Genomic DNA, 19,807 nt, shown 5'->3' with positions numbered 1-19,807 from the left:
GACTATTCTTCAGGTACAAAGAAAACTACAAGGGTATATTTTTGGTGATTGGAGGGGTAGTGATAAGGGTTGTTAGATACGGCATGGGGACTTTCTTTAAATGGCATGGTTTTCATGACACTAAGACTGAGAGTCTGAGAATGTGTCAGGATTCTGAAATAGGGCAGAAAAAAATTTTTATTTTCAGATGTGCATAGTAGTAAAGATAGACAGAGAGCTTTGGGAGGCAGAGATTTAACAGTGGGGCAGAAAAAAAAGACAATCTGACTGTCCGATCAGTGAACTAATTCATCTACTTAAGTTGAAGACCCACTGGTTGCAGAATGGAAGATATTTTATGGCTCCAGTGAAATGAAGTTCTGTTCAATAGATGTGGAAAATAAAAAATAATTTTGCAAAACACCTATCTTAAGTCTGCCAAGGAGCTGCAGGTGTTGAGAGCTGTAAAATCTGACAGCAATCAAAATTAAAGCTACTTAACCGCATTGAGGGGGTGACTACATGATCTTCATAATGGAGGGTTATTTCTTAGTTTTCACAAACTTCCCCTGGCTGCCTGTCAAGCTGTGCATAAAAGGACTTGTCTGGGTCATTACTGCTTTCATTACTGCTAAGGGAGCCAGTGATGGTTGGAGTATGAGCAGAAGTAGACTGGCATTTTATTACATGAGATTTGTGTCAAATCCAGCTCCAGTTATTCAATACTATTTCAGGATCTGTCCACTTTACAATAGTTTTCACATGTGGCTACATATAAAAATCTGAGCTTTACCATTTGTTGAATACACATCTTAACTACAAAACCAGTATGTTCTCAAAGTTTACCCATGAGATCTGTGAGGTTTAGAAGCAAGATAAGTAGATACTTTAGGCTTGATATAATTCATGTGTACATTTATAATATGGCCATGTTATATGCTTTCTTTTTTAATTTTAAAATTGAAGTATTCTACTCTCTCGATTTCTGAAAGGATACAAAAACACAATACATTAGAAAACCTTTGTGAATGTCAGTGGTTTGATAAAGGAGTAAGTTGTCTTATGAAGAATTATTGTTGTTGCTGGTTGTTACGGGCCAGTTACATTCAATATTAGCTTATATTTTGTGAAACAAAAATGAAAAGTTATATCAAGTGCAGCTATATCTGCTGTGTCCATTTTAAGGATGTAGCATAATTCAGTAACATAGAAGCATAGACTTTGGATCTAGAAAGAGTTCAAGGAGTTTGTGATTTTAGTGGCTAGGGTACCAGAGTAGAGCCTCTAACTAGACAAATTGATGATAACCCAAATTGCTTTTAGGTCTTTGCACAGTTTTCTCTTTCCATATCAGAATTCCCACTTTCTTCTCCTACCCAGACCTAAATTCTTACATCCACAGCTCTTGGGAGCTTTCCTACTTTATTACCATTTGTATATGTGTATTTTCTCTTCAAGAAATGGTAACTATCTTGAGAGTAGGATATTTATAACATTTAATTCATTGTTGTGTCTCCTGAAGTACCTAGAATTTGAGCTTCCATTCAAGAGCTAAGCTGTGATAGACCATCAAGTTTTCACTCACCAGGATGCTTTCTAACTTTTACCACAGATGATGCCCAAAGCTTTTCCTGAGACTTTGACCTTGAAGCTTTGATGCCCGCTTTAGGCGTCACCCTCCACCTATGTGTTATGCAAAGCTTTATATAGTTCTGATTGACTTCACAGAATTGACAGTCTAGCAGTTGGTTCCACCTTTTCTTATCCTCAATCTAGGCTATTTCTCTTGACTCCTATTCCTAAGGATAAATAAGGCTCTTTCTGTCTGTGTTCTTGGAATAACCACCAAACTACCCTCTCTTCAGCCAACTTGACCATTAAGATAGTTGTTTATTTTCCCAAATTCTAAATCTGTTATATTTTAATTACCACATAAGTAACATAAGTTCTCTTTTTCCTTATGTGGTAGTTGTATTTTCCCATTTTAGTAGTTAGTATACTTTGAACTACAAGTAACAAAAATAATCATAATGATCCACAATTTAAACTATCAGAACATTTATAGCCTCAGATGAAATAAAATTCAGGCTTGTTTCAGTAGCTCAAACAAGTCTTCAGGCTTGTCACCACTTGGACCCAAGACGGTTGCTGCTATTCCAGCCCTCTTGCCCTCTTAAACTGTGTAGAAAGTTAGAAAGAAAACTTAGTTTCTTCTTTTGCATAGAGAAAACACATAAATAGAGGAGAAATAAAGGAGAAAGCCTTTTCTACAAGTCATTGAGTAGACTTTCTCTTAGGTCTCTTGACCAGGGTTGGGTAAATGACCATTGTAGTTGTCAGAATGATAGCCTTCAAAAATATGTGCCCATGCCCTAATCTCTGAAACCTATGAATCTTACCTTAGGCAGAAAAAGTATCTTTGCAGGGGTAATTACAATAAGCAACTTCAGATGAAGATAGCATCCCAGTTTGCCCAAGTGAGCCCTAAATCCAAAAATCTGTATCTTTATAAGAAAAGAGCACTTTGGGAGACTGAGGCAGGCAGATCACTTGAGGTCAGGAGTTTGAGACCAGCCTGGCCAACATAGTGAAACCCCGTCTCTACTAAAAATACAAAACATTAGCCGGGCTTATGGCAGGCACCTGTAATCCCAGCTACTTGGGAGGTTGAGGCAGGAGAATCGCATGAACCTGGGAAGTGGAGGTTGCAGTGAGCCGAGATTGCATCCCTGCACCCAGCCCTGGCGACAGTGCAAGACTCCATCTAAAAGAAAAGAAAGAAAAGAAAGTAAGCAAAGAGAGAAAAAGAGAAAGAGAGGACAATATGATCATAGGAGTGATTGAGATTGGAATGATGCAGCCACACATCAAGGAATGCCCACAGCCCACAGTTACAAAGGCTAGAAGATGCAAAGAATTATTCCATAGAGACACCAGGTGAAATGAAATGCAGCCCTGCTGACAAACTGGATTTCAGACTTCTGGCCTCCAGAACTGTGGGAGAATAAATTTATGTCTTTGTTTGTTTTTAATGTTTTTGTTTTTAATAGACTTTGTCTTGTTTGCTTTTAATAGACTTTATTTTTTAGAGCAATTTCAGGTTCACAGCAAAATTGAATGGAAAGTACAGCTAATTCCCTGGTACCCATTGTTCCCAAATAACAACCTTCCCCACTATCAACATCCCACACCATAGTGGTACCTTATTTGTTACAATGGATGAACCTACATTGGTACATCATCACCCAAAGTCCATGCTTTGCCTTAGGGTTCAATCTTAGTGGTGTACATTCTACTGGTTTTGACAAATACATGATAACATGTATCTACTATTAGAATATTGGACAGAATTGTTTCACTGCCTTAAAAATTATATGTGATCTGCTTATTTAACCCTCCATCCCCCAAGCCCTATCAACCGCTGATCATTTTACTGTCTCAATTTCGCATTTGCCAGAATATCATAAGGTTAAAATCACACACTTTTTTTTAACAGGCAGGGTTCTCCAGGGAAATAGAATCAATAGCGTGTGTGTGTATGTATGTGTGTGTTCACACACACACGGGGGGTGGGGAAGAGAAAGAGAGAGGGAGAGAAAGAAAGATAGAAGTTTATTATAAGCAATTGGCTTATGCAATTATGAAGCCTGGCAAGTCCCAAGACCTGCAGGGTAAATTGGCAAGCTGGAGACCCAGGAGAAAACAACAAACAATGTTTCTGTTTTTAGTCCAAAGACAGGAAAATTCTTGTGTTTCAGTTTGAAGGCTGTCAGGCAGGAAGAATTCTATTTTGCGGAGGGTCAGCCTTTGTTTTCTATTCAGACCTTCAACTGATTAAATTAGTCCCATTCCATCCACATTAATGGAGGGCAATCTGCTTTACTCAGTCTATCAATTTAAATGTTGATCATATCCAGAAACACATTTACAGAAACACCCAGAATAGTGTATGACCAAATATCTGGGCTCCTCATGGCCCAGTCAAGTTAACACAAAGTTAAACATCACAAATATCACAAATATACAGACTTTCTAGATACGCTTCTTTCACCTGGAAATATTCATTTGAGTTTCCTTCATGTTTTATCATGGCTTGAAAGCTCATTTTGTTCATTGAATAATATTCCATGGTCTGGATATGCAAAAATTTATTTACCCATTAACTTACAGAAGGACATCATGGTTGCTTCCAAGTTTTGGTAATCATGAATAAAACTGCTACAAACATCTATGTAAAGGGTTTTGTGTGGACAAATGTGTTAAATTCATTTGGGTAAACACCAAGGAGTGCAAATACTGGCTCATATGTTAAGAGTATGTTTAGTTTTATAAGAAAGAATTCTGTTATTTTAAGCCAACAAGTTTACTCTAATTTGTTGCAGCAGCCCTAGGAAACTAATATAATCATCCCTATGTAAAATAAAAGGAAGATAAAAATATGTATCTAGCAATTTGATCCTACTAGAGGAAATGAGCTCAGTCTATAATGAAAAATAACTTTGGAAATGGCCTGTGGCAAGGAAACTAATATCTCTGAAATATTCAATGGTTTAAGATCCTGAAATTGTAGATTTGCAAAACTTTTTCCTCCTTAAAATTTCCCTGATACTAGAGTAGCTTTTATTTTGACTTCAAAGGCCAGAGTCCTGTGAAATTACTAATAATAACCAACATTTATATAAGTTTATAGTTTAGAAACCACTATCTTTCTGCATGAACAAATTACCTCCTAAAACAGCCCTGAGAAGCAACTATAAGCTATTGTGCTCACTTTGTGGAGGGTAGTAGAGAGCAGTACATAGAAGCATAAACTATGAACCCCAGTTCTCATGCTTACAATTTGGCTAATCAAGATCATGCCACTTACCCTCTCTGAGCCTCAGTTTTATCATCTATGAAGTGGAGTGAATGCAGGTACTTACCTCATCATGCTGCATATTATGATGGATTACAAATATAAGAGGGTTAGAGCATAATAAGCAGTCAATAAATGTTCATGGCAATTTTAATCATTGATATATTTATTATTATAATAATAATTTATCACTATTGTTACTTTAAATATGTGAAAACTAAAGCTGAGAAAGATTCAATGACTTGACTAGGATCAATAAAGGGCAGGTATTTTGGCTCCAAATCCCTTCATCATATGGTTTCCTATGTCAAGAGGGTAGAATAGATATTTAAACCTTTGTAAAAATTGGAACATTTGTACTATCTTAAATGGTGTCAAGGGGAAACTCACCATATGCTAAAATAAAAAGAATGTAGACCAGTACTCAAGACTAGCAAGGCTCTGGTGTAAGCTTTCATGTGTATGCATATATAGTCCATGAAAACACTGTTATTTTGATATTGTCCATCTAAAAATTAAGGAATTGGCCTGGGACAAGTCAGAGCATGTGCTGTTTTATGTCCTTTCCCCAAAAGACACTTAAAATTTTGGGCAGCAGACTAGGAAAAGATTATGCAAATAAATTATAGTTGTGGAAAACACATGAACATATTTGAATACATATGCCTAGCCATATGTACAGAATTATAGCTTTTTTAAATTTGTATTTTCAGGACAGCAAACAGTATCATTTTACAAATACCATGGAGACCTACTGTGGTGACACTTCAGAGTGGGAAACTAACATGCTGAGCCATTGAATTCTGTTTTTCATTACTTATTCAATGAATTCTCACAATAACACTGCAAGATATTGCCTATTATTATTCATTTTATGGATAGGGACACTGAAGCTCATAGAATCCCTGTGATTGTTTCCTAAGTTATTCAACTCTCAATGGTGGAGAAAAAGCAGAGTCTTAATTTAAATCTTGTATTATTAACAATACTATTTTCCTTGGAAGTAAATTTGGGTGTTTTGTCTGATGAAGCTATGTTGTTTAATACTTTAGTTAAACTGGAATACATATGCCATGAAGCAAAGGCCAGGAAAACCTAATTACTCCACAAAGCCATACATTCATTCCTGAGCTGAAGTCAACCCTGCCGTTCCAGTTAGTAGTCAAGGCTTCAGGTAATGGGCCAGTAGTGAATCTGGGCTTTGTTTCTGGATGGTGGTGGCCACAGGGAGCCTTGCTGGAATTTTTCTAGGATTTTATGCCAACTTAAACAAACATTGGAGGTTCAGGAGAGTATTCCATGGGTCTGAAAGCAGAGTGTGAAAACCCACAATGCTAAGGAAATGTATTTTAGAAAAGACCCAACCAAAACACAGAAGTTACATTTTGTACTACTCTATAGAATGGATGTTGCCATCCAAAGGGGAAAGAAAGAAATCCTTATGGTTAGATTACACACAGAGCTCAGCAGATCTACAAAAGTCTTTCATTATATACAAAAGATCTACTTTATAACTTTGACTACTGGTTTCATGAATGTTTAAATAAAATTATCACATAATCATTTGCACAAAAATGAAAATTAAAGGCATTTCTATCCCCAAAGAAGCCAGACATGGATGAGAAAAATTTCATCCATTTTTCCAGAGAAGTTCATTGATATAATTTTCAAACCCCAAATTATCAGAATATAGAAGAAAATTACTAAAGTTTTATTCATTAGCTAGTTTTTTAGTATGGTGAGTTGCTTATTGTGCATTTTAGCAAATCCCATAATCACTCTCCAGAGACCTGAGTGTATCTGAATTAAAAAATCTTCTTTAAAAAGTGAATTTAATTAGAAAGTACATGAACACACACATACACACACTCACACTCACACACACACAGAGTAATGGAACTAAAACAGCTGATACTTATTAGAGGGCAATTGACATTGTGCTTCCACAAGATAATTATAATAAACTAAGTCCTGATGGGAGATAAATGAAGATTTTTCCATAAGTTGAGTGACACTGGTAGTAGAGCAAAGAGAGTGGAAAATAGAAACATTTAAAAATAAAATCCAAAATGTCTTCGAAATATAAATTTCAGGTATGTAGCTTCTCGACTCCTATGTCCATAGCAATTCCTCTCAAGGTTTCATGTGCCTACGAATCACCTGTGCATCTTATTAAAATACAGTTTCTGCTTTAGTAGGTTTGAAGTGGAGCCAAGATTCTTTATTACTATTAGGTTGGTGCAAAAAGTAATTGGTTTTGCCATTAATGGCACAATTGTTTTTTGCACCAATGTAATAACAGGCTCCCAGATAATATCAATGATGCTAGTCTCTTGTCATACGGTGACCAACCTATCCAGTTTGCCTGGAACTATGAGGGTTTTTCATAGGATATGGAGTTTTTAGCTAAACCTGGAATGGTTCTGGGCAAAATGGAATGGGTAGTCATCCTATAGGATCACATTTTGAATACAATAACCCTAGGTTATACCTGAAATTCAACAAAATAATTTCTGATCATGCTCAGATATTTGTTTACAATCGAGGACAAGAGCTACACTCACAGGGTTACCCTAATCACAAAGTCAGGTTTCTGGCAGAGAAATTTGAAGCGTATAGGGCAAGAAGTTAACTTTAGTGATAATAAAACCCAAACCTAAATCATCTCCTGTCTAGAATGACTGAACCATCATATTATTGGCCCAAAAGTAGAAGTGTAGCCATTTCCCAGTAAAAATATTATCTCTGTCTCTATCATGAGGTCCGTAATTCAGTAAAAAATTCTGAAATATACAAAAAAAATTTGGAAAGACAAAGATTAATGAATCCAGACTCAGAGATATTGAAACTATAAGATGAGAACTTTAATGTAGCTATGATTAACATGTTAAAGAATCTAGTGGAAAACCTTAACAACATGAATGAACAGATGGAGAATTTTAACTGAAGGAACAAAACTTAAGAAAAGTCAAATAGAAAAGTTGAAATAATACATTACATCATAGATGAAAAAATTATTTATAAAGCTCATCAATAGACTTAAGATAGCTAAGGGGAAAAAATCACTAAACTCTAAATGGGTTAATATTTAGTCATAAAAAGGAGTAAACTATTGATATACTCAACAACTCAGATGGACCTCAAAGGGCTGATTTTGAGTAAAAAATGAATAAATAGAAATTGTCCAAGTCAAAACATTGGGAAAAAGAGTGAATTCAAAAACAAACAAACAACAACAAAAAAACCCAGAGCACTTAATGTTAATATTCTAAGAGAAGTGTAATTGGTGTGCCAGAAAGAGACAAAAGAGAAAATTGGACAAATAGACATTTTGTGATAATGGCTGAGAATTTTTCAGAAATAATGAATGACATCAAACCATAGATCCAAGGAGCTTAAATCTATTTACACAATAAATAAAGACACACACACACACACACACACACACACACGTAAATACATCATAATTTAACAACTGAAAAGACAAAGAAAAAATTTGAAGGCAGTCAGAAAAGAAATACAGCACATACAGAGCAACAGAGATATGATTTGCAAAGGACATCTCAGAACATATGCAAACTACAAGACAATAAAGTAATATTTAAACTACAAGAAGCTTAAAAACTCCAAATACAATATTCAGTAAAACTATCTTTCAAAAATAAGGCAAAATAAGTAATTTTTCAGACATACCAAGGATGAGAGAATTTATTGCCAGGAGTCTTGTGCTTCAAGAAATGTTATAGAAAGTTCTTTAGTCAGAAGAATTATGATACAAGACAGAAATGTGTGTCTATACAAAGGAATAAAATGTGCCTGAAGTGGCAAAAATAAAGGTAAATATGATATCAAAGACATTATCTCTATGTTTCAGAATTAAAACTGTATTTGAATGCCTAAAGTAAAAATAGTAATAATGTATTATAGCATATATATATATGTATATATATAGAGTACAATGTATGACACAAAGGATGTGAGAGAGGAATCGGAATTATTCTACTGCAAAATAATTGCAGTAGTGGAATATTATTTAAAATTAGACTGGTAAATTAAAGATGTACATTGTTAACCCTCCAGTAACCACTAAAACAATGAAAAGGAGAAATAGCTAATAATTCAACATTGTATCTTAAATGGAAGTACAAATATAACCCAAAAGATAAAAGAGACTGGGCACAGTGGCTCACGCCTGTAATATCAGCACTTTGGGAGGCCAAGATAGCTGGATCACTTGAGCACAGGAGTTCAAGACCAGCCTGGCCAACATGGTGAAACTTCATGTCTAAAAACAACAGAAAAGAAAAAATTAACCAGCATGGTGGTGCGCACCTGTATTCCCACCTACTTAGGAGGCTGAGGTGGGAGGGTCACTTGAGCCTGAGACATCAAGGCTGCAGCAGGCCGTGATTGTGCCACTACACTCCAGCCTGGGCGACAGAGTGAGAATTTGTCTTAAAAAAAAAAAATGGAAGAAAAATATTAGCAAATATGGATACACAGAAAACAATTAACAAAATGACAGATAAAAATCCAACAGTAAGTCATTTCAAATACTATTGGTTCTGTCTCTTTCATCACAGGCCCAGAATGCCAAGGCCTGGGGGACAGAGTCATGTCAAAAGAAGGGTCATGGGGACCCACAGGACCTCAGCCCTCACTACCTAATGCCACCTCATTTATCAATTATCTGCAACCTGTATTCAGGTGCAGCACTCCTCAGCTTTCCCAGTTGTGGCTCAAAGAGTCCCATGTGTGGCTCAGGCTGCAGTTCCAGTGGGCACAGGTGCTAAACCTTGGGAGTGTCCACATGGTGCTAACTCTGCAGGTATGCAGAGTGCATAAGCTATGGAGGCATGGCTCCCTCCACCTAGATTTCAAAGGATGACTTGGAGAGCTTCAGTGGCTCAGAAAGAGAACTGCCATAAGAATGGGGCCTCCAGGAGCTGTGGGGGATCAACCCCCAACTGCTGTTGGTCTAGAAGGGACAGAATAGAGTCAAAGAAGATTATTCTCAAGTATCAAGGTTTAACATCATTTTTCCTGTTGGGTTTTGGACTTACTTGGAACCTCTTACCCCTTTCTTCTTTCCTGTGTCTCCTTTTGAAATGGGAATATGTATCCTGTGCCTGTCCCTCTACTAGATTTCTGGAAACACATAACTTGTTTGATTTTACGGGCTCACAGCAAGAGAGGGAAGTTGTCTCAGAAGGAATTGTACCTTGAGTCTCACCCATATCTGATTTAGATGAGACTCTGCACTTTAGACTTTTGAATTGATGCAGGAATGAGTTAAGACTTTGGGGGCGTTGAGATAGAATGAATGTATTTTGTATGTGAGGACACAAATTTTGAAGAATGAGCAGTGGAATGCTATGGTTTGAATGTTTGTGTCCTTCCAAAATTCATGTTGAAATTTAATCCCATTGTGATGGTAATAAAAGGTGAGGCCTTCTGAAATGAAATCATGAAGGTTCTGCCCTTGGGAACAAGATTAATGTCCTTCTGAAAGAGGCTTCAGAGACCCACCTGGCTTTTCTGTTCTTTCTACCATGTTAGCACAGGTGTGTCCCCCTCCAGAGATCATAGCAACAGGCACCATCTTGGAAGCAGAGGGCAAGCCCTTACCAGACACTGCACCTGCCAGTGCCTTGGTCTTGGACTTCCCAGCCAGAACTGTGAGAAATAACTTTCTATTACTAATAAATTATTCACTCTAAGATATTTTGTTATAGCAGCAGGAATGAGTTGAGACAAGTTACTTAAAACATGGTAGCTAATTTCTCTCAGAGAAACCGAGGGACAGGAGAGAATAAACAGACAAGAGCAAGGCAGAAGCCAGTTATTTAATCTCAGAATGTATATCCCATAAATTTTATCATATTCTCTTTCTTAGAAGCAAGTCAGTAGGTTCATCCTGCACTTAGAGGGGATTGTAGAAGGGCATGAATACCAGGAGATGAGGATCACTGAAACCATCTTAGAAACTAATACAAAAAGGGAGAGAACTTTTAAGAAAATAGTTAGAAAATAAGTTGTTTTTTTTTTTTAATTATTATACTTTAAGTTCTAGGGTACATGTGCACAATGTGCAGGTTTGTTACATATGTATACTTGTGCCATGTTGGTGTGCTGCACCCATCAACTCGTCAGCACCCATCAACTCATCATTTACATTAGGTATAACTCCCAATGCCATCCCTCCCTCCTCCCCCCTCCCCATAATAGGAGTTAGTACTCAAATCAATCTACCCAATGCTCATAGGTTAGGAGTTTTTCAAAGGCATTTTGGGGAAAGGAGTGCCAGTGGCTAGGCTTGCTGCTGATTGGTGGGGGCAGAGATGAAATTGTAGGGAGTCAGAGCTGTCCTCCTGTGGGCTAAAATGTTTCTGGGTGGGGCCACAGGGGCAGGATTGGAGGGTCCAGGTAGAGCCATGGGGTCCAGTGGAGCCATAGGTGTCAGACATGGAAAAAAAAAAAAAACTGAAAAAAGAAATTTCAAAGGCCAATATACAATAGTGGTGTTACCTGCAGGAATGGCTGACAATCTGTTTCTGTGCCTTCGCAGAATCAGGCTCCTCTCTTTCCCCTAACCTGATGGTCTTTCATTCGTTTGGCAAAGGCCATTGAGTTCTTGGGGAAGGCCCATTCCCATTTAAAACTATAAATTAAATATCTCTCAAAGACAGCTTAGCCTAAGCCCAGGAATGATTAGGGGAAAGGCAAGATGGGGGAGGTGGATTAGATCAGTTCTCTTTCATTTCCATAATTTTCTCACTGGTATAATTTTTGCAAAGGGACCTATTGACTTTCAGGGAAATATCTCTGGGGTTTTGATTAAGTGAATACAGTTATCTCAAATGCATGTCAATTTATGAATGTGTACCTTGCTTCATTTTTCCTCTGTGCCATATTGATGTCTTTCGATGTGTCCTATTCTTTCCTGAATTATATAATAATAGATTATTCTCAATTTCTGCACTGCGCTTGGTAAAATCAGGCATAACATCTAAAGAGTCTAATGTACCTACGCAAGATTAGGCTGCCCTTGCTCTGACTGTAAACCCACCAGGGGAGACTTAGAACCTGGGAAGCACACTGCAGTGCCCTGTGCTTTTCGTAGGTGCCACTAATCTGCAGGTTGCTCCCATAAAATCTGCCTAGTTTGGGTTTCAACTCCAGATAAACTTATCTTCCTCATTCCTTTTCTAAACTCCACCCATACTTCCAGCTAGAAAACACATACCACATGTTCAGATATAAATGTTAAAAATAAGTTTAATTTACTAGATGTATTAAATAAATTTTTTAAAAGCCTGTATACTACTACATCTATTACTTTTTTAAATGCTTGAGTAAGAGGTATATTAATTATATTCTTCTTCAAAAATTATTTTCTCATTACTTAACAACTTCATAAAACAATGTTAGTGCTAGACAGGACCTTGAAAAGCTGGTATTTTAAAATATTTAAAAAGCCATGGTAAAGTTTGAGGGTATTTTTGAGAACCTAAAGTAAATATATTTCCAGAAAGAATTACTACAGTCCCTTCCCTTTTTATACCTTTTTAGTGTAGTTGCCACATTGAGAATTAAGGAAAATATTCTAACTTTTTTGCTCTTGGAAAAATAATTTTTTGTAGTTATACTAAAGTAAAGGTATTGCTTTTTAAACACAGAAAACAAAATAGAATGGGTTTTCCTTAGTGAATGATGAGCTTCCATTTCTTACAAGCTAGGTTTTTTTGTGTTTTTGTATGTGTGATTTTTTGGTTTTTGTTTTGTTTTGTTTTGTTTTTTGTAGCCCAGGAATAAGTATTATAACATTGGCAGTTGGGCTACAAGTTTAGAATTTATACATTTAGAAAATTCCAAAGTGTTGCAATTTCCAAAAGTAAAGTTGGAATACTTTCTACACTGGCTTCACATTTACCAAATGTACACATAAGGGATAAATTTAGCCTGCCAATTTTGTTAGTGCCTATATATCAGCAGATTCACCAGACAATAAAAAAGAGGACAATTGATTCACAAACCATTACCTCTCATTTCTGGTTCCACTTTGCTTCGAGATGGCAAAACATAGAACTACACAGCGTTAGGTTTGGAGTTGCAGTTATCTTCAGCACACTTAAATTTCTTTTGGTTTAAATAATCTTTATTTACAAAATACTATACTAAGAACTATAATTTATTAAACTTCAATTTGAGAAAAGTGTAATCACTTAAGTAACAGCAGTTACTTAAACTGAAAATGAGATCAGTCTAAATTACTTTTGAATAGAGCAAAAATATTGTCAGGTTTCTTGCTGTGGTTCTGGATGTTCAGTAGCAGGCTCCTTTGAAGGCAGAATCAACCCTGAAGGGAACTCGCTTCTACCTTCAGAATGTGAGGGTGAGGTAAAAATCCAGGTCTTGGGTGATGGTAAGGAGGAAAACCCCTCGGTGGATAGATGTTTCTCACTGCAAATGGAGCATGTGGTGGACCTGGGAAATCCGTTGGTGGATAGTAACCTCCAGAAGCTCCAAACATGGTTCCTGGAGGAGGTGGGGGGAAAGGATGTCCTCTTCTCATGAACGGGCCCCTTGTATTCACTGGAAACAATGGACCTCTGATTGGAGCTAGAGGTGGAGGCACAAAGCCAGTGCCAGTTGCTTCATTTTCAGCAGGGAGAGATGAATCAGGCATATTTAAATCACCAAGATCATCTTGGGCATCATTTCTACTGGATTCCATTTCTGAAGGCATTGACCCATCCATTTTATCCAAAGAAGGCATATTAAAACTTCTGAGTTCTGCTGGCCCAGACAGTCTATCAGAATTAGAATAAAATCTGTCTTCCCTTTGTGGAGGAAGACCTGAATCAGGATATGATTGTCCTGGTGGAGGAAACATCATCCTTCGTTCCTGATCCCACGGAGATGACAGGGGCCCAGTATCAGAAGGAGCCCTGTGAGGATCAGTTAATGTATCACAGCTTGGTTCTCCTCTTTCATTGGTAATCTCATGGTCCAGAGGATTCCCTGGGCCTCTTGGGCCTCTTCTTCCTCTCCCCGGAAGCACAGGTGAGAGTCTGAGTGGACCCTCCAACAAAGTTTGAGGAGAGAGAAACGCTCTCGTTTCAGATGAAGGCTGACCCAATGGTGAGGGACCATATGGGGAATGCTCTCTGTCAAATGCTGTATTTGAAACATCAGGTGCAGAACGATCTTTTTCTAAAAGTGCACATTTAAACCCTGTTTCAGTTAATTTTTGTCTGTTGTTAGCATTTTCTTTCCTTAAATCATTGAGTTTTCTTTCAGCAGTCCAAGCTGCCAACCAATTATCATGTCCTTTTTTCTCGTAGGAAATAACCTGCCTTTGATAAAAATTAATAGTTCTCTCCAATTCTACTTCATGATCTTTGGCTAGCTTTCTATAGGTCTCCAGCTCTTCAGTGGTATGGCTGATCTTTTTTTCCACTTTAGAAAGTTTCTCTTCTTCCTGTATCTGGTAATTTTCCTCTACCGTCAATTTCCTGTGGAGTTTCATTTCATTTTCTTGATATAATTCAGTCATTATTTTAAGTTTCCGTTGAAGTTTCTGATTCTCACTCTCAAAATACATGTTTTCTGACTGCAAAGATGCTTGTTGAGTCTGAAGATTTTTAATATGCTCTGTAAGCTCGTCCTTTGTTTTGTCAACTTCAGATAACTGAATAATAATGTGGTTTCTTTCTCCTTCTAAGGTTTGTAAAGAAACATTTAACTTAGCAACATGAATCAGTTTCTTCAAAGCTCCTTTTGGAGGATCATCTGAGTAAGCACCATTTTCCGGTTCACCGTTCACTTCTAATTCCAAGTTATCATCATCCGTTACGTCCTCTCCAAGTACAGCAGCCCAATCTTTCATCTTCAGCAAGCATCCAGTCAGAGTCTTGATGTGATTTTCTTTATCATTTAGAACTTGTTCTGCATGTACTTTGGAGTCTTCAAATGTTACTTTCTGTTTATTAAGCTCACTCACTTGTTCCTTCCATACTTCAGCTTCTTGCAAAAGCTGCTTCTGGCTTTCCTGAAGTTGAGAATTTTCACTCAAAGCATCTTTTATTGCTATCTCCCATCGTTCTTCATTCATTTGAAAAATCTTGAAAATGATTTTGGCTTCAGCTATTTGTGATTTGAGAGATTTTGACTCATCTTGTACAGACTGTATCGTTTTTGAAATATCCGCCATCAATTCATCTTGTTGAGAATGTTTAGATTTCTCTTCTTCGAACTCTTTTTCTAGACAGAGGATTTCATCCTCAAGTTCAGAATTGAACCTGTTCAGCTTTTCACAGGTTGCCTCCAAACTTCGTGCTTCTGCTGCCGCCTTCTCAAAGCTGACATCCTCTAAAGATGACTCTACTTCATAGTCTTCGTATTCTTTTTGAATAAGGCTAAATTTTTCAAGTAGTTTACATTTTTCTTCAATTAGTCCAGAAAGCATTGCAGCAAGTATTTCTTCTCTTCCCACATAAAGCCGACTCCTAACCGATCTAAAACTTCTCCACAGAAAAAGGAGAACGGCAAAAAATCCAACAACAGCTGCACATACCACCAATTCCCATGGAAAACCATAAGGATCCGAATCTGGTCTCCTACTTTCAGGTAGTGCTGCCACAACCCTGCCTAGCTCCTCCAGGACCAATCCCAAATAGGGCAGCTCCGGGCTCCTCCATAGCGCCAAACTGCTCTGGGATCACCGCAGTAACACCGGCCACAACAAACGGTGGAGAACACGCAGCCTTGGGTCTGGAATCCGAATCGGCAGGCGGCAACCAACCGGAGTGGACCACTGCGGAGCTGGCTGCGGGGGCCGCTGGGGAATGCGGGCACCCCATAGGCCTCACAGACCCATGCTGCGGCCCCCCATTCCCCCCCGCCCCGGCCACCTTGTTACACTTTACAGCCTGAGGCAGCGCAGGTCCGAGCCCGACCCGCCTTAGTTCTGGCAATTTTCACATCACATATTTTGAAGCTCTGTTGTTTGGTGAGTACACTTTTAAAATTGCTGTCTTCTTCACGGATTAAACCTTTGATCATTACATAATCTCTCTGTTTCTGGTAATTTTCTTTGCTTTATCTGATATACATACAAGCACTCTTGCTTTCCTTGCATTAATGTTGGTGTAATATATCTTTTTTCATCCTTTTAATTTGGCCTGCCCTGGATTGGTAAATTTCAAGTGAGTTTCTTGTACACAGCATACAAGAAACATATACGAAAGGGTCATACTTTTAAATACACTCTTCTATTATCTGTCTCTTGATAGACCATTCATAATTAAACTAATTATGGATAATTTAGTGCATAAGCCTGACATTTTTTTCTGTATCAATTTTTGTTTCTCTGCTTGTTTTTCTTTTCTTTTCTTTTTTTTTTTTTTTAAATATACTTTAAGTTCTGGGGTACATGTGCACAACATGCAGATTTGTTATATATGTATACATGTGCCATGTTGGTGTGCTGCACCCATTAACTCATCATTTACATTAGGTGTATCTCCTAATGCTATTCCTCCCCCTCCCGACTCCCCACAATAGGCCCCGATGTGTGATGTTCCCCTTCCTGTGTCCAAGTGATCTCATTGTTCAATTCCCACCTATGAGTGAGAACATGCAGTGTTTGGTTTTTTGTTCTTGTGATAGTTTGCTGAGAATGATGGTTTCCAGCTGCATCTGTGTCCCTACAAAGGACATAAACTCATCCTTTTTTATGGCTACATAGTATTCCATGGTGTGTATGTGCCACATTTTCTTAATCCAGTCTGTCCTTGGTGGACATTTCGGTTGATTCCAAGTCTTTGCTATTGAGAATAGTGCCACAATAATTATACGTGTGCATGTGTCTTTATAGCAGTATGATTTATAATCCTTTGGGTATATACCCAGTAATGGGATGGCTGGGTCAAATGGTATTTCTAGTTCTAGATCCTTGAGGGATTGCCACACTGTTTTCCACAATGGTTGAACTAGTTTACAGTCTCACCAACAGTGTATAAGTGTTCCAATTTCTCCACATCATCTCCAGCACCTGTTGTTTCCTGACTTTTTAATAATCGCCATTTTAACTGGTGTGAGATGGTATCTCATTGTGGTTTTGATTTGCATTTCTCTGATGGTGAGTGATGATGAGCATTTTTTCATGTGTCTGTTAGCTGTATAAATGTCTTCTTTTGAGAGGTGTCTGTTCATATCCTTTGCCCACTTTTTGATGGGGATGTTTGTTTTTTTCTTGTAAATTTGTTTGCGTTCTTTGTGGGTTCTGGATATTAGCCCTTTGTCAGATGAGAAGATTGCAAAAATTTTCTCCCATTCTGTAGGTTGCCTGTTCATTCTGATGGTAGTTTCTTTTGCTGTGCAGAAGCTCTTTAGTTTAATTAGATCCCATTTGTCAATTTTGGCTTTTGTTGCCATTGCTTTTGGTGCTTTAGACATGAAGTTCTTGCCCATGCCTGTATCCTGAATGGTATTAGCTAAGTTTTCTTCTAGGGTTTTTCTGGTTTTAGGTCTAACATTTAAGTCTCTAATCCATCTTGAATCAATTTTCATATCAGGAGTAAGAAAAGGACCCAGTTTCAGCTTTCTACTTATGGCTAGTCAATTTTCCCAGCACGGTTTATTAAATAGGGAATCCTTTCCCCATTTCTTGTTTCTCTCAGGTTTGTCAAAGATCAGATGGCTGTAGATGTGTGGTATTATTTCTGAGGTCTCTGTTCTATTCCTTTGGTCTATATCTCTGTTTTGGTACCAGTACCATGCTGTTTTGGTTACTGTAGCCTTGTAGTATACTTTGAAGTCAGGTAGCATGATGCCTCCAGCTTTGTTGTTTTGGCTTAGGATTGTCTTGGCAATGCGGGGTCTTTTTTGATTCCATACGAACTTTAAAGCAGTGTTTTCCAATTCTGTGAAGAAAGTCATTGGTAGCTTAATGGGGATGGCATTGAATCTATAAATTACCTTGTGCAGTATGGTCATTTTCATGATATTGATTCTGCCTATTCATGAGCATGGTATGTTCTTCTATTTGTTTGTGTCCTCTTTTATTTCACTGAGCAGTGGTTTGTAGTTCTCCTTGAAGAGGTCCTTCACATCCCTTGTAAGGTAGATTCCTAGGTATTTTATTCTCTTTGAAGTAATTGTGAATGGGAGTTCATTCATGATTTGGCTCTCTGTTTGTCTGTTATTGGTGTATAAGAATGCATGTGATTTTTGCACATTGATTTTGTATCCTGAGACTTTGCTGAAGTTGCTTATCAGCTTAAGGAGATTTTTGGCTGAGACGATGGGGTTTTCTAAATAGATGATCATAGCATCTGCAAACAGGGACAATTTGACTTCTTCTTTTCCTAATTGAGTACCCTTTCTTTCTTTCTCTTGCCTAATTGCTCTAACCAGAACTTCCAACACTATGTTGAATAGGAGTGGTGAGAGGGCATCCCTGTCATGTGCCCGTTTTCAAAGAGAATGCTTCCAGTTTTTGCCCATTCAGTATGATACTGGCTGTGGGTTTGTCATACGTAGCTCTTATTATTTTGAGATATGTTTCATCAATACAGAATTTACTGAGAGTTTTTAGCATGAAGGGCTGTTGAATTTTGTCAAAGGCCTTTGCTGCATCTATTGAGATAATCATGTGGTTTTTGTCTTTGTTTCTGTTTATATGCTGGATTATGTTTATTGATTTGCATATGTTGAACCAGCCTTGCATCCCAGGGATGAAGCCCACTTGATCATGGTGGATAAGCTTTTTGAAGTACTGCTGGATTCAGTTTGCCAGTATTTTATTGTGGATTTTTGCATCGATGTTCATCAGGGATATTGGTCTGAAATTCTCTTTTTTTGTTGTGTCCCTGCCAGGCTTTGGTATCAGGATGATGTTGGCCTCATAAAATGAGTTAAGGAGGATTCCCTCTTTTTCTATTGATTGGAATAGTTTCAGAAGGAATGGTACCAGCTCCTCCTTGTACCTCTGGTAGAATTTGGCTGTGAATCCGTCTGGTCCTGGACTTTTTTTGGTTGGTAGACTACTCATTATTGCCTCAATTTCAGAGCCTGCTATTGGTCTTTTCAGGGATTCAACTTCTTCCTGGTTTAGTCTTGGGAGAATATATGTGTCCAGGAATTTATCCATTTCTTCTAGGTTTTCTAGATTATTTGCATAGAGGTGTTTATAGTATTCTCTGATGGTAGTTTGTATTTCCGTGGGGTCAGTGGTGATATCCCTTTTATCATTTTTTATTTGATCTATTTGATTCTTCTTTCTTTCTTTATTAGTCTTGCTAACTGTCTATCAATTTTGTTGATCTTTTCAAAAAACGAGCTCCTGGATTCATTGATTTTTTGGAGGGTTTTTTGTGTCTCTATCTCCTTCAGTTCTGCTCTGATTGTAGTTATTTCTTGCCTTCTGCTAGCTTTTGAATGTGTTTGCTCTTGCTTCTCTAGTTCTTTTAATTGTGATGTTAGTGTGTCAGGCTTAGATCTTTCTTGCTTTCTCTTGTGGGCATTTAGTGCCATAAATTTCCCTCTACACACTGCTTTGAATGTGTCCCAGATTCTGTTATGTTGTATCTTTGTTCTCTTTGGTTTCAAAAAACATCTTTATTTCTGCCTTCATTTCATTATGTATGACATGAAAGAGATTTCATAAACATAATCCAGCATATAAACAGAACCAAAGACTGAAACCACATGATTATCTCAATAGATGCAGCAAAGGCCTTTGACAAAATTCAACAGCTCTTCATGCTAAAAACTCTCAATAAATTCTGTATTGATGGAACATCTCTCAAAATAATAATTTTGAGAAAATGAAATATGTTGAATAATGTATTCATTCAGGAGCAGGTTGTTCAGTTTCCATGTAGTTGAGTGGTTTTGATTGAGTTTCTTAGTCTTGAGTTCTAGTTTGATTGCACTGTGATCTGAGAGACAGTTTGTTAAAAGTTC

General features: G+C 37.6%; 1 pseudogene; it reads right to left on the bottom strand.

The window, feature by feature from the left end:
• Positions 1–13,049: 13,049 nt before the first annotated feature.
• On the bottom strand, positions 13,050–15,540 carry LOC126934648 (cTAGE family member 15-like; annotated as a pseudogene).
• Positions 15,541–19,807: the final 4,267 nt, after the last annotated feature.

This window comes from Macaca thibetana, chromosome 14 (genome assembly GCF_024542745.1).
Source record: "Macaca thibetana thibetana isolate TM-01 chromosome 14, ASM2454274v1, whole genome shotgun sequence".
Classification (NCBI taxonomy): domain Eukaryota; kingdom Metazoa; phylum Chordata; class Mammalia; order Primates; family Cercopithecidae; genus Macaca; species Macaca thibetana.
Note: the sequence above shows the minus strand (reverse complement) of the source record. Positions and strands in the feature narration are given on the sequence as shown.